Below are 15,824 nucleotides of genomic sequence, written 5' to 3'. Positions count from 1 at the left end.
GAAATAATAGGGTTTTATAGCTTTCCATAATATGTTCTTCATCAGTCCTCCTTCGGTGGACTCAATATTTGTTTTATTTGTTCCATTATACGTGACACTGGACCACAAGCGCGTGTCATATCATTATGGATTATCATTATCATTTGATCATTATCATTATCACATTTCATTATTGTCTACATGTCTGATCATTCTTAACTTAATTACCATTGTTTGTCACTATTGTTATCACTTATTATCGCTATTACTACTTAACTATTATCATGTTAAATATATATATTGTTTTAAATGTAATTACTTATTGTATGTATAATGTATTTATTGTGTGAATGTACCTAATTACTATGTATAATGTATTAATTGTATAACTCTGTAGCTTTTTTGTGTCAATATATAAGAATAAGACAAAACTTCTAATTGTAAACCTAAAAATTAAAAACAATAAATAATTAATTATTATTATATTTAAATATATATATTGTTTTAAATGTAATTACTTATTGTATGTATAATGTATTAATTGTACAACTGTATAGCTTTTTTTATGTCAATATATAAGAATAAGACAAAACTTCTAATTGTAAACCTAAAAATTAAAAATCTATATCAAAAATACACCATTCCAGATATTGAAGTTGTATGAGTTCTGTATTATTTAAAAAAATTCGACATCCATCACGTATCTTAGACTCTATAACTAATGTGTTTTCACCACTATACATCATGCTAGATAATTTGAAATGCTCTGTCTTAAGATATATAATTCTTTTATATTTTCCTGTTTGTTCTAACATAAATGATAGGATATTACCCATCAGTGAAAATATCTGCTTTAGAAACTCGGTTAAAATATTAACATAACGATCAGCGTACTAGGAACAGCTAGAAATACATGACTCCGGTTTGATGGTGCCGAGATTTATATTTCAAGCGAAGCACCGGAAAACACACATCTTTTGTTTTATTTAACACGTATCTATATAGGTATTATTATGTGTGTGCAAAAGTTATATACAACGCGATACGAGCGTATAAGAAACGATACTAGAAAACAATCTCCACGGACTGACGGTTTATTCGTCCTCTGGAGAAATTTCACTTATACTAATTCGATGTACCGCGAAAATCTTCCACCCGGCACTGTCCGAGCACAAATATAATATACTTTATTTCTCATACTTTTTTTTTTTTTAACTTATATAATAATAACTCGTCTTGACCGTCATTGTTGTCCGAAGTAGTGTGTGTATATACAGCACTCTCCGCAGCAAATAAATGGTTTCATCTTACACGAACAATTTTTTTTTTATTATTATACCTACAATATTTCTTATAAAGTATACATATAATATACTAGCCGATCCTGCGCAATTCGTGGCCCGTAAAAAATGACAACTCTTAAGGAAATTATGATTGTTCAACTCCTTTAGGGTGTAAATCGCTGCAGGAAGTAAGACTCAGGCTGAGTCACTCAGCCACCCTAGTAGGAAATGTGCGAAAATTCAATTTGATACATGCTTGTACTAATTGATCTGCCCGATTAACCAGTGGCGACTAATAATAAATATATACTATTTATATTAATTATTTATCATATAACCAATAGCGATCATTTATAAAAAAAATTTTCCATCGTTAATCTCAAAATCTCGGTTTGAACACCTCCCCGGACTCCTATTGGTCATAACGTCAAGTTACAATATAACTTATAGCCTTCCTCGATAAATGGACTATCCAACACAAAAATAATTTCTTATATAATAATTCAATCATATTATGCTTTAAGCTTATTATTTAATTTATTTATTCAATACTATTCAAGATATTATTTTTTTATGAACTACATATAGATCATTAAACAGTAATTAAAATTTGTATACTTTCATATTTCACAATATCATATTTTAACTGACGGTTAATTTATTCTTATATAATATTTCAATCATATTATACTTTAAACGTTATTATTTAATTTACTTATTCAATACTTATCAAGATATTATTTTTTATGAAATTGGGGGGGGGGGGGTATGTGATATGTATAGATGGTTAGGTATGTACGTAATGATCATGGATAAGAGGAGGAGGGGAAGGGCACTGCCGGGCATTGCCGGGCGTGTACGCGATAGACTATAGGGTAGGCGGGGTAATGGGTTTTACGGGTTTTGCGGGGGGCCTAGAACCGACCAAAACATACTACTGACATTGCCCAATAGAATCATCCGTCCAAATTGGATGATTTCTTCGTTCTAACTTTGCATTATTATTTGGTGATAGTTACCTACTGTCGTATACCTATCTCTCGACGGCACACAAAACAATATGGAAATTTTTACTAAACATAAATAAACACACAAAACTATGGGTCTCCAGGAATCACCACCGTAATAAGTGTCTCACTAGAATACCCGCTCTCTCCTTCTACCACAGTGCTTACGTCCTTAAATATAATTTTACAAAGTTCTGCCTCGGCTCATTTGCTTCATATTGGCCTATTATTACGAATATTATAGGTATAGTAATACTATTTATTATTTTTTTATTTAATTAGTTAGCACATACAACACTACCTACCGATACCACATTGCACATTTTATAAAAATGCCCTACTCATATACGTTTCTCGCAACATGACTACGTTGTTTATCACGTAATGATATTTTGTTTTCGTGAAGTCACAATCATATAAGTATACTCATAAACGGTGTGCGTATAAGGATTAACACAGCATAAAGGTTCTAGATAGCCGCGATTTGATACAATGCTATACGAAAGTTCCTCAATGTGTATGTGATAAGATGTCGTACGCTTTAGGCCCTATAGTCTTGGCGTCTCCGGTTAGGCCTCTAGGTGCTTAATTTACATGGTTGGTCGGTCTTAGGATTTGGTAATCCAATAGTAATCGATCTCAATGAATTTAGCAGTGGTGACTGAGTAAGCATTTTATTGAAATACGTCCTCAGCCCGTACAATTCCTATATTTATTAACCTAGCGGAATAGAGAATATTTAGTAACTCCCATATAAATTGTTCAAGATCGGACGTGCCTAAATCAAACGCTGAACGTAGAGAGAACGGCAGAAAGTAATACAACAATATCAATCAATAAATGTAACTCCAACAACTTCTCGACAAACAAATCAAGGAGCATATCCGGATAAATCAAATCATGGTGTCAATGGAAATACGGGAAAAAAGATGGCAAGTTGTGAGGGCCCAAGCAAATCATGCGTTGCTTTAGGATTAGGGGGGCATATACAGTTTTACAATTTTAAAGAAATTGAAGGCGGCAAAATTGAATAAATATCATCGGCAAAGAAGAGCGGCGTTGCAATGTTCGTTTTAGGGCGGAAAACATATTCTAACGGCGGGCCTATAATATAATATTGAATATAATATTATTATTATGCTCTGTGTAGTTCGCGTCACACTGCAGTAAATATCAAACTCACAATTGTGTATGAAATATAGATATCATGTTGCATATTATGTGTTTGCGGTGTACGGTATTATTTTCGCACACGCTTATCGCCGTTCGTATGCGATGCGGTTGAAAAGCGACTTTGCTCGAGCTTGCGGCCAACAACCATTGTTGTGTATACAGAACCGTTCGCCACGTTCGCCAAGCTCGAAAGTATACTTATTGTGCTGCTCGGTTATTGTAGTATTAAAACTGTCCATTGTTGTTGCTATAGAGCTATGTATAGGTGTGTGAGTGTGTGTGTGTGTGCGCGAATATGGGTACTTAGGTACGCATTTGTTTCCATTGTTATACTACCGCCCGCATTATAAATATATATTGCGTGTGCAGTGAGGAACAATATAAAAAAATTTAATAATAATAATAATATCATCATCGCACATTATTAATTCGCGGCCGCCAGACGTCACGCGCGCCACACAAGACGGAACGCGAACAAATTTTTAAACGCGCCGAACGACACCGGACGTTTATAGAATGAAGAAAAAAACGGCGAAAAAATTCGATTCGATACTTCACGGGGGCCACAGCTGCAGTCGCGTACAATGTCATCTTATTGGTTTTTGACGCGCATTATGCAACATAAATTATAATACACGACAATTACGACGAAGGGTGCAGTAAATCAGTAAATATGTAAAACACGAAGACGGCTCGCCCCCTCTCCGTCTCGATCTGTCTGTCCGCCTGTCTCTCTTTATTTAATTCTCTCTCTCTCTCTCTCGGGATGCTGCCTACGAAGTCGCCTTATCTGCTGCAACGCCGCGGCATCCGTCCTATTCGTATATAATAATTATTATTATCATCATCATCGGCAGGCGGTGGCAGCTCGTAATAATTGACACGACGGAAATGAAACGCCACCCCTCCCCATCCACACACATACACATCCACACGAACGAGTCTGATGTCAAACACACCCTCATACCGCCTTTTCCGACAACGACGTTCGAATTAAACTCAACACGTGTTCGGGACAATTGACGCAGGCGGACAAGCCCGTCTCGGCGGCGGTCCCCGTGTGCATATTATTATATAATATGTATTAAAAATAACGACGCTGCGATATATGCGGTACATTATTCGAAATAACAACGACGAGGACCCTCGAGTGAGAGGTCGGACGAAAAAACTTAAACAAATCTCTCTTCTCCCCGCGACGTCCATCCGCTACGCGCGAAAGAGGAAAAAAAACCCTCGCGTTCCTCGCGATAATTTATGCACAAAACTTATGGGCCAGACGTTTAAAAACTTTACGGTTCCTATGTAATATTTGAATAAAAAATTGGTATATATATATTATAATATTATGCGCGACACGTCAAAAATCGGCGACAGAACACGTTGCCTCGAGAATTTTAATTTCGACTAAAACAAAAACCATGATATATATTATTATCTAACCAAATTATTAAACTCTTCGAAAAGAGCGCTATGGCTGCGTCGCGTCGTCCGCGGTGGGTGAGTTGACTAGAGAGGCATCGGGATTACCATTTTCCAGATGTCACGGAAACAGTTAAAAAAGAATTATATGTTATTACTTGGTATACATTTACCAGTTACCATGCAAATATATTATATATTATAAAGAAGTAATTAAGAATACAACAAACGAAAAAACTCTATTAAACACAAGTCACAAAACATAATCGGTCCTCAGGTTTCGATTGAATTTTATTCTTTGTAATCATATAACATTATATTTTATAGCCTACATATTCTCATATTATCGTAATGTAATATTCGAATCGATCGATAAAAACAAAATATGCATAAGATATATAATATTATGTATAGACTATAGGTATGCAATATAATAAATCGTTCGTGTATTAAAACGATCAAATAATAATAATATATTCCGAACATGTAGTGAAATGTGCGCACTGTATGATAATATTCTAATAACAAAGACGAAGATGCCTATCGTTTGTAAAAAAAAAAAAATGAGCTCGTGATACGAAAATGCGCTCGGAAATTCGATATACTATTATATCGTGTAATGGCAATAATATACGGTCGGACGGCAGACTACTGAGTCGTATGGGCGGGGGTCGTCCGTCGCATCACGTTTTCCTCTAAGGTCAATATTTTAACGTTATATTGCGTATAAAAAACCAAAGCAGAAATCAAAAATTGTTTTCGATATTTTACCCGGTACAAAGTTTAGTTTATTTCCCCGTCGAACACATACGACTTTTACCTCTACATTTTTTTGGCTAACTATATCCGGCCAGTCGATCAATCGTCGGTTACGCCTTTTATACATATATACGGCCCAACTTAATAATAGTTAACACATGTGATCCATTTAAAACTCGTACTCTTTTTGATTAGCTGAAATGGACTGTTATTTGTCCACGATTCAATTGTTACATAATATTATGATAGACTTTACTTTGGGGCTTTGTTCGTGATTGGTTTATTCGTTTGTTGTTTAAACTCAAATGTTTGTATAGGTTTTTAAATAAATTGCGTGTTCCCGCGTGGAAACATGAGCCAGCGAAATAAATATTTTTAATACAATATTGCCCGTGTTATATAAATGCAAAAAAAACATCATCCACTCGCAAAAATATGTGTTTGATTGTATATATACATTTATTTGTACTCGAGTACGTACATATGGTTATTTAGAGTTTATTCGACCTTAGTATTTACATTTTATCTTGCATATATGCGGTTACTCAGTCAATTTGGGTAAGAAATTTCACAACGCGCAAAACTATCTGCTTAAAAATTAAATAACAAATAAGTATAATTGAATTCAAATAAGTTATCGTCGGAAAAAAATGTATATTCGTTAGGAACAGAAAAGGACCTCGATACGCATTTGTTAAAAATGCAGCGATAGAGTGAGGAAATGAGAGATGCCGGTGAGAGAGAGAGAAAGAGAGAAAGAGAGACAGAGGGAGAGAGTGAGTGGGAAAGGGAGAGTAAATGAAAAGGAAGTGGGAGTATAAATTGAACTTTTATATATTATATAAAATGAAAAATAATAATATAATAAACAGTTTTCGGCGTTAACCTTTAGTATAAAGAAGAAAAATGATTTTGATTTCTCTGTTACGCAGGCTTTTCAATTTTCATAGTACGATGTATACTGTTTTTTTTTTTTAATGCATATAAAAGCTTTTACATTGTGTTCCGAAACCTTTTCGTCAGCCAAAATCACGACCCGTTAGACGGACAAAATCGTTTTTTATTTTTTATTTATACGTTGTTATTATTTCATTTTTTCCTCTCTACCGGTCATATTCGTTTAATTAATTTCCGTCGGTCGTCGCGTTTCGCTCGTGGAAATTATGTAAATCACCAGAGTATAAAACGTTCGTGACAGAAAATAAATAACACACGCGCGGACATCCAAAACGAATAACAAAAATGAATATATAAACGCTTAATTACGCGGACGAGCAGATTATAATATATTAATAAATAATATGGGGAAAAAAAAGGGAATATATTAACGCTTAATTACGCGCGGCCGGATTTAAGTAGTTTATAATAATTTGTATGTCAGTCGTCGTCGCGGAGTGACGTGCTCGAGGGGAGAACGGAAATAATAATTACCGGATAAGTGACGGGTTTTGGAATCGTGAAAAATTAAACGTCACAACGACGAATAGAAATTTAGCGTGTACCGTGCTTTTAGATTGCACCGAACTCCGCCTCTCTCATGCTCACCCTTTGCGAGCCGCTGCTTTTGAATATTTTACATATTATTGTGAACGGTCAATGTAAACGCGTGCGATAGCGTTGTGCAATTTGTGATACTTAGGTATCCCTTATTCTAATGACCTAGAGCGAAACTAGGAATGCATAATTTGGCCTCCACACGAGTTTTCCTCAGTGAGGCCCATTAATCTTTCGATATTAATTTAAATAAATAAAAAAAAAAAAAAAAATAATATACCTACGGTTGCAGGCCTTACGACATGTAAATGTCTTTTAACGGAAGAAATGACTATGCAGTGCTCTAAAAATGTCTCGTAACACTATAATATTATAAAATACGGTTATTGAATCGACTGACATATTATAATGTTCTGCTCGAATTATTGGGTTATCGAGTTTCTTTCCATATGATACACCTCCAAACGATCGCAAACTCGCGATTTTCCGGGACTCGAATCTCGTGAAATTATGTAAATTATTTATTTATTATTATCAATATTATGGAATAATAATATCTTACATCTGCGGTGGTGAAGTAAAACGTCCTAGTAACCGTCTCGTCAAAGTATAGTAGGTAGGTACTTGAATAGATAGAACGGTCAGATGGCTCCTTATCAAGCCATACGTGGCTATATGGAATCGAATAAACAACTTCTGATTGACGAAATATATTTAGTTTGAGTTTCAATCGTAAAAGCACATCGGATCATACCTCACTTTTTATACCTACTCATTTCAACAGGTGATGTAACAAATTGTAATATTAATTACAAAACATATTATTAAAAATATATTATATAGTCGTCCAACACTCCGACGCCTGCGCGTGATATTATTTCGGCGCTACCTACATGCTCGATTCGACTCGAATGACGATAAGGTCTATTGTACTTAAATAATAGCAGTTTTGTTATCAATAATAATATATTATATCATGCATTGCGTGTTAGATTACATTAGTAGACTCGTATTTTTGTCTCTCGTCATCTCACATCCGATTTAACTTAACAACAAATTATAATATATACAGTGAGCCTCGTGCTAAGTTTTCAGTAAAATATGATTATCTTAGATTAAAATGGAAGTTTGGGGAGGGGGGAGAGGATTAGGGAGAGTACCAATTAAAGCACATTTTGAGGAAATGTTAATATATCAATCCTTTTGGTACGGTGTTCACGCATACATAATACAACACTTAATTTTTTCTAATATTGCATATAACATTTTTCTAAAGATTTAGATAGACGTTTTTTGAATAAAAGTTTTTTTTGCAAAATCGACAAAGTTAGTGTAATTTGAAATTGACAAATGAGTTTTCAGTGATATTTTAGCCATGTTCATTTTATACTTGAGTTTTTCCAGATTCCCAGACACTGCAGCTATTTTCACAAATAAATCTGATGTAAATATACGATAATATTTATTAAATAACAAAAACTAAAAGAAAACGAAGTGTTGAAGACGTAAAACGATTATGAACTTTATTAAATATATATTCATAAATTTTAACTTATTTTAACTTTGTCAATACTACAATCGATCTAACCTAACAAAATTATTAGGAAAAAAACTTTTTATGCAACAACTCATCTCAAATCTGTGGAAAAAAATTGGCTTCGTCATATAAAAAAAAGCCATTTGTAATGTGATTTGCATGCGCGCACTAAAAGTGTCAAAATGTTTAAATATTCTAAAAATATTTACTTATCTTTAGCCTTCCAAAAATCCATTTTCGATCTGAGGTCATCCAGCTGAACTATTCAGTGGTATCCATACCTAACTGTTGTCCTGAACTCACCATGGACTGGTATACATTTATAATATACGGGTGCATGGAGATATTATTTATAATAATATACTCGAGCGAGCGACAGAATTTCGTCTGGAGAGCATAAAAAAGATTTAAATTTAAAAATCTGAGTTAAAAAAAAAACACCGGCGTTCACGACACCGATCACACTGAACATTTTTATTCTTAGTGACGTTTTCTTCTACAATCGTCGTCGTCGCATCTTAAGCTGTTACAAAGTTATGTGTGGTAGCGACAGTCTCATTAATCGTATGTATACGTATTTATGTATGTATGTCTCTGTCTATATATATATATATATTATATTAGTATTTATTATATATTTATATACATATTATACGATAGCATAATATATACATTATACATATTATATTACGTGTTATTACGGTTTTCCAAGTCTCTCCCAACCACACGACCAGCGACCATTATTTATAACCACGGTAGTCGTTCCCGAGCAAACTAAACCGTTTATGGGTCAGAGGAACGTGATTTCGGGTTAGTCTATAATGCCTAGTTAAACCGCACCTGTCCAGTGTAAAATATACACATACACATGTCCTCCAATTATCATTAAGCTCTCGGCTCTCGCGCACAATATGAATATTTTATTATGTACCTATGCCTCCCATAGTCACATATTAATATATTATTATCAATTCGTCACGAACGGTGTGTTGCATTATAACACTGCAACTATGTTATAATATTATTTTACCACGCATAGTCGTATAATCTACCACTTCGAATAATATGTTACATATTATACGAAATGTTTTTCGTATCAGTATACATGTAATAATTGAATATAATTATTTACACCAGCTACACTGTAATTTTTATTCAACTATGGAAAAGTGGAAATAGGCGCCGAACAATAGATGACTGGTGTGGTGTGGTGTGGTCTGTTTTTCGTTTTTTGTTGTTTAAGTATAGTTACGGGTGCGGGTATCAAATACAAAATACCTAATTATTACAATCATGATTCATGATAATAAATGATAAAATATATTCCATATCTAAATATATTTCATATCGGATGATGGTGTTAAGACCTATTATATAGCTATAACACTGATAAAAATATGTTAAAATAAAAAAATATTATACAAAAGGCATAGTGCGTTATAATGTATATTCAAACGATATGAGACATACCTATTGATATTATTATAAAATATTCCATGAAAATATGCAATTATATGTATTATTTATGTTTTGACATTTTTGCAAATCTATAAAAGTTCATAAATAATATTACAAACAATATGTGTTCATTTGTGTATATAGAAAAAAAACACGAAGTATTTCAACTAACGTTATTTAGTTTTTAAATAAGGGTAGAAAAGACAATTTACTCATGTTATGTAGTTGAACATTTTAGTTTAACATTAATATAAAAACCTAAAAATTAATTGTATTGTATAAACGTCCGCAGAGTTCAGAAAAGTTCAGAAAAAAGTTTTCCTAAGACCGCGCATAAAAATGTATAAAATCAAGAAAGTCGCATAATGTAATAATAATAATAATAATACGAAACTTATTATTATGCAATTTCAAAAGTTAAAAAGTTATTTACTCCGCTTGAAATCCAAACATATACATTGTTATTATTTAAATAGGCACCTTTAGAATTTCAACGATACCGGTCGCAATAATACGAGATATTATTATTGTTACCCAAATAATAATGAGTGTTATTGTCGATGGTAATATTATTATTATACCATTAGGACCTCGGCGGAGACGCAAAAATGTATTTTATAATTGGACGTCTCACGCTTATATAATAATATAATGGCAATGATGATAATATTATAATGTATAATATTTTCGGTCACGATAACAGCTATAATAATACTCGTTATAGTCGGCGATAGTCGGTTTTCGTAAGGTTTGTGTAAACATTGACGCGGGGAAAAAAAAATTAGCAGCCGATACTGGGTAGGCACACACGCATAATATATACACGCCGTGTACGAAATAAATTATATATGTATATTATTATAAGACGATTATAGAAGATGTGTAGTCAGATATATAAGAGCGAGAGAGAGGGAAAGACAGACAGAGTGAGAGAGAGAGAGAGAGAGAGAGAGGGAGATCGGAAACAAAATGATTTGTAAGCCTCGAGGTGCAGGTATGTGTATACCTATATAATATTATGCATAATATATAATATATATATAAACACAATGAAACGTATGTATCCATATATATATTTATTATAAATGTGTGTATATTTATGTTATGTACCTAAGTTATGTTTATGTGCTGTTTGTATTATTAACCACCGCGCTGGCCCCCCGGGCGTCATCGAGTACGATCACGCCTACAACTGTAACACCGCATCAGTGGCGGCGGTATTTTCCCAAAAATAAAATAATGGGGAGGTTCTGGCGCAATTTATTTTATCCGTAAATAGGGGTTTTATTTTCGGCGTGTCACGGTTGCCGGCGTGCGCCCCCGGGACCGGTACACATCGTTACGACCGAAGACCATAATAATATTAATATATATTATATTATTATGTACGCCGCAATAACGATAATATAACATTGAAAACGAAAAACGCCGTTTTTTTATTTCAATTAAAAACGAAATTATATACACTCGTATATTATTATAATATAGTGGTTATTATATAAACACTGAAATATACGCCTATAAATGTATAGATTATGGCTGGTACGTCGTGTACACTAGTGCAGCATCAGTTACGTATTCGTACAAGTCCTTGCAATCTCCGCCAGACACGAATATTTCACCTTATTATGGAGTACTCGACGTATACTGCTGCTGCTGGAATTCCTTACAATCGTTTTGCAGATCGTCTCACGGGTATAACAAACCCAATCGATCGGTCATGATTATATTATTATGCCAGTGCACAACTATAACGATAATAATAGTGTATTATAGTTATAGTATTATATGATTATGTTCTCGTATATTATAACGATTCCAAAATATGAAAACGCAAATACGAATGTCGAATACAAAACATAATAGTATTATATTGTTACAATATATCCCCGTAACGATAATATTTCAGCTATATAGTACTGAATAATAATAATAATATACTGTATTCTATAATGCGCACACGAGATTAATGTCAGTGATGATATCACATTATTCGTACGAAAAAAAAATCTTACCGTAGGTAGTATAAATTATTATATTTTAATGCCAGACGTCGTCGGAATGTGAGACCAAAGTTCGTATTGATGGTACATGGAAAATATAATATAACATTTTAATAATAATTTTATATAAAGTAGGTGGTATACGATTCGTTGACCGAGAGGATATTTTATTTCGCAAATTAATAATAATAATAATATATAGATACATGGGTAGTAATGATAATAATAATAATGGGATACGTTTTGCGTACGGCGAACTATATCCAAGCATATTATATATTTACAACCACGACTAGGCCAAAAATTAATTTATCCACGAGCTTTTAAAATCTCGAACAATAATTAAGGGGAATTGGGATAAATCTATATATTATAATAAAACCAAGTCTACCGACACCAAGGATGTGCATACGAAATATTATATTTTATTAACACTCATTATACCAAAGTAAAATAGTAAAAAATTGCACCAACTAATTCGTTGATATTAAATTTAATTATGCTCAAATGTTTACAATGCGAGTTGAACAGCTTTTTTCCGCATATTATGACATAAATGACCCAAATATTTTCGAGATTAGGTGGGGCCCCTCGTTTAAGTTTTGGAACAAAACAACCAATTTGATAAAACTATTTAGGCGGATCCATATAAAAAATACAAACCTATTTTGATATATACATTTCGGATCTTTCAATGAGAATTAAATTTATAGTAAAGAATGTGTCACGTGTGTGTGGGGGTCGTACCGAACGGTCATGAGTCAGGGATGGTGATTGAAAAAATATAGAGATTAAGTCTATCGTCTGTTAAAATCTAAAATAATAATCGAGGCATTTCTAATGTGAAACTACTATTCATTGTCTTTTTCTCACCGCCTCACATTTACTTATTGTACCATTTATTTGTATAGATTGTAATTTTTCACAAAATAAACGAATTTTTTTTATAAAATTATATATTATATTATTAGTATATTATATTATATTATATTATATTATATTATATGACACGACGGTATATACGGCTCTGTATTGTGTTTTAAACAATCCAGCAATTCGTGATAATAGACGAGAGACTGACGATAACGTTTAACCGACAGACTTCCTCATACTTTCGTCCATATTATTATTATCATTAAATTGTAGTGGCCATACATTTAAAAGCTTTCGGAGCAAAATCAAATTCCACGAAAACGTAGCTCGCGGAGACGCACGCGATTACGCCGACGGCGCTCTCTTTCAGAAATAAAAGCCACTTAATAATAATATATTATATAATAGCAATGGCTTTAATACTATATCGACGGCGTATTTCCGAAATAAGATTTTTCTCCCCGCAAAAACTTACACGATCAACGTGAGGAAACGTTACGATCATTGTCGATTTCGCGATTTGCGTCGTACCATAAAAATATGTATTATCATCATATATGCTATGAACGTTTTCTAATGTTCGTACACGTCATGCTTCCCCCTCTGTATATACTCATCCTAGTATATGCGGGATGATATACAATAAATTTACAACAAATTATGTTTGAAATACATTTTTTGTGTTTGAAAAAAATTGCTGTGTATATAGTTTAAAGTATTTAAAATATACCCACTACTACATATTTCGTTTCAGACAATTTATATTATTCTTTTAAAGTTTAGATGAGTATATAGTGGCGGACTACAACTTTTGGGAGTAACCTGTCATTTTACTCCACTCGTGTTATTAATAAAACAAAATACTATTCACTAAATATTCGATAATTTTCGGAAATTATTCTGATCATAAAACTAAAAACAAATGGTTACTTCAAACATTATTGTTTTTATTTTTAAAGGCAGGCGATTATTGCTTATTGTAAATTCATAGCATCCCTCAGTGAGCCACATATCATTCACAATAAACCTCCCGATATAACATACAAACACACACACACATATACACACCATGATGGGTATCACAACATATTTTTTGCGAACGAATAGAAATCTCATAGGTATGCGTATATCGGACGTTAAGTCGAACGTACTTAGAAAATGTTATACCTATAAGGTCACAGGGTGCGATTGTTCGAGGATTACCACGTACCGTACAGATTACCGCGGTCGTACCGCGATAACGCGCTATGGTTAGTTCGAAAAGAACGGAGAAAAATATACAAATAAAAAAAAAAGTTAAAGTTCGTAATGAAAAATTATTGCACTTATCAGCGGACCGCGTTTTTAGCCGTTTTTCATTCGGGCAAGTACACGACGTATCATTATACAATATATTATTGTATATGAATTTTCGGATAATTTATGTTGAAACGATGCAATAACGAACACGGTGGCGGTGACGGCATACTTTTCTTTGTGGTCCTCTGAAACGTATAAAACAAATTGCACACAAAAGGAAAATAAACAACACGGGCAAAGCGGTGGAGGTGGGTAGAAAAACAACATCGATAATGAAAACAATAATTTTATACTTTATACAGTGCTGTAGGAAAAAAGTTTATTACCGCACCGAAGCCAAATATTTATACGCCGAAAACCCACGCTGTGCAATGTTTTTTTTATATAACGACATAACGTTATAATTAATGAATTTTTTTTCACCCCTCGGCGGCCACTATATAATAATAACAATAATGATAATGTACAATATACATATAATATAATATATATATATATATATATATATATATATATATATATATATATATAATATTGGCAGTTTTTCAAAGAGTTTATCCGGCACTGTTGTTTTCCGGCAAGACGTAAAAATTCGCATTGAATAATATAACAAAAATCTGTTGAATATGCAAAAATATTCACGTCGTCTCCGCGTCCGCTTAATTCAGAATGGTTTTCCATTGTTTTTCCTTCCCACCGCAGTTTTCCTACGGCTTCCCCGCAGCGAGCGCCCCTCGTTTTCGGTCTTCTTTCGTTTACGTCCAAAACACTTTCCTCATTATCTCGACCTCTTCAACGGGTTTCAACGAGTTGAAATTATCTTAATTCTCTTTGGGTTTTTTTTCTATCTCTCCTACCTCACCCTCGCTCTGTCTATCTCTCTCTCTCTCTCTCTCTCTCTCTCTCTCTCTCTCTCTGTCCGTCCGTCTCCCTATCTCTCTCCACCACTTTACGTTGAACATTATAATACAACTGCACTCTCTTTGTGCTGTGAGTACACGCTCTTCAATCACGTCGTTATCTCGTTAAACGCACACACTCAACGAGACCGAATACATCAAAATGTTTAACGAAAACTACTCATTAACGAGACAAACGTGTGCGCGCGAGCACGCCGTGTCATGATGTACATTACGCGTTCGCCATTAAGGTTCGTCGTATATACTATATATAATACATATATCTCGTGTATATAAATTGTAGGTATGGTATACGTATAGGTACGTCTGTGTATTATACATGTATATAGCGACTTTATTCTCGTCAGCAGTGTTATATACTGTATTTAATCTGGAGTTTAAATGCATAATAGTATTATTATATTGTGTACTTACGGAGAATTGGGATCGCACATTTAATAAAATCATATAATTTGCTGTTTGTGACTATAATATTATGTACAACACTGCACTGCTGCTGCTGCTGCAGTGATTAACGATCGAGTAAATTCTTCTAATAACTATACAGTAGGTGGAACTCACTACAATATAGGTAGTTGGTTGAACATGTAACCAGATATATGGAATACACACACACA

This window comes from Acyrthosiphon pisum, chromosome A1 (genome assembly GCF_005508785.2).
Source record: "Acyrthosiphon pisum isolate AL4f chromosome A1, pea_aphid_22Mar2018_4r6ur, whole genome shotgun sequence".
In the NCBI taxonomy this organism is placed as follows: Eukaryota; Metazoa; Arthropoda; class Insecta; order Hemiptera; family Aphididae; genus Acyrthosiphon; species Acyrthosiphon pisum.
Note: the sequence above shows the minus strand (reverse complement) of the source record.